The following is a 1,814-nucleotide window of genomic DNA, read 5'->3' as shown; positions in this document are numbered from 1 at the left end:
ATCAACACTATTGTGGAAATTGTTGTTCAGTGGGAAATGTGAGAAATTGAATGTTGTATTGATAAAATATATTGATTAAGAATTGAAAAAGGAAATTTTTTCCAAATCGATGCTTACAGTATACAAATTTTAGTAAAATTTTTCTTTATTTGAGGAATAAACTGGATCAAATAGCAATAAACTACTTATAGTTATAAAATGATACGACACAAAAGTTTGGAAATACTTTTACTATTTTACGAATGTCCCGGGAGAAGGCCTAAAGAGATAATAATAAATTTGTAAGAGAAGGGCGCCAAATTTCTTTACGAAGAATAAAAAAAACCAGACGTAGTCTGATTTTCGCATTGCCTGAGGGCCTAAGAAAATTACTTTAACGATGATCCCTAACATTAATTAATCCGTCACTGAATATGTGAGCTAAAAATTTCAAAAAAATTTTAAGTATAATTTCAAAATTTAAAGTTAAAAAGCGGGGAGTGCTCTATATTTGATTTCTTTCAATTTGTCTTTTTAATGAAGCCCACAAAATATTTGAGTCTTTTTAATATTGAATTATCCATTAAAAATATTGTTTAATTTTTAGTTCAAATGTTTAAAAATTGTATTTTTTTTAGTTATTCGAAACTATACTTTAAGTTTACGAAAAATCACCTCCCACGCTAATCAGCAATTGTTTTCAAATGTTGAATTGCGAATTCCCTTATAATATCAGGTAGGTCATACATGTCAAATTATTCAGACCCCCACAAATATTAAAAATTTCTTTTCGTTTGTAAGTTCTTACTCATATAAAGCATTTGAAATATTTAGATCACTTTTAAAAGATTTATTTTTTATTTTACTTTGTACCAGCTGATTATAGATTATCATCTGTCATAGTGAAATCACAGTTAACTATATTTGGTTTTTCTTTTTATCTGCTAAATTGAAATCAGTTAGCTATGCTGTTTTTAACGAATAATATAAACAACCAAATAGTATATGACACACCTATAAGTAAAGTAAAAAATGCTTCAGATTTCATTAGAAGAGGCTGACAAATATGAAATCTGAGGCTTTAGAGATAAATTCTGCTCCCGTGGTATTATGGAGTTTTTGGGGGGAGCTGTACGCACTGTGGGGGGTGGCCGTGGTATCTTCGCTTCGCACAGTGGACAAAAGTTACTTTTGTTTAGAAATTGAATTGTTAGCGAAGACAATTGTTTTTCCTAGCACATATTGCATTCATATCTTTCGATTAAATTATTTCAACATATAAATGTTAGAAATTGATATCACCGATTCAAATCGATGAATCCCGCACAGAAATCTATAAAAGTGAAACAATTGTTCATAATTATGATTATTTTAATAGTAATCTGATTAGCACACATCTGTTCAAACAACAATACAGTAAATAAATATGTCTTCTGCACTTAATAAACTCATACAACGTATTGTTATTTTAATTACTCTACTAAATTTGAATGTTTCAGGTAAATATTATTTAATTTAATTAGTTATATATTTTTTAATTTCTTTATTTTATTAAATATTTGATCTTTTAAAAAAGTGATAGGTACATTAATTGTGACCTTCGAGTGAAATTAATAATATTTGATTGATATAATACTAATTTAAACTATAATACTTCTTACACTTACTTTTCGCCCTATTAACTCAGTTGGTTAAGGCGTAACCATTTCGGTCCGCGGTATGCATAGGCTAGCGGGTTCGAGTCCCGCCGTCGCACCAAAATTAATCTAATTAATAGTTGACAGCCAATATAACCTAACCTAACCTACACTTACTTCATTTCAAACAGATAAAGA

This window comes from Chrysoperla carnea, chromosome 1 (genome assembly GCF_905475395.1).
Source record: "Chrysoperla carnea chromosome 1, inChrCarn1.1, whole genome shotgun sequence".
NCBI lineage: Eukaryota > Metazoa > Arthropoda > Insecta > Neuroptera > Chrysopidae > Chrysoperla > Chrysoperla carnea.
This window is presented reverse-complemented; position numbering follows the sequence as displayed.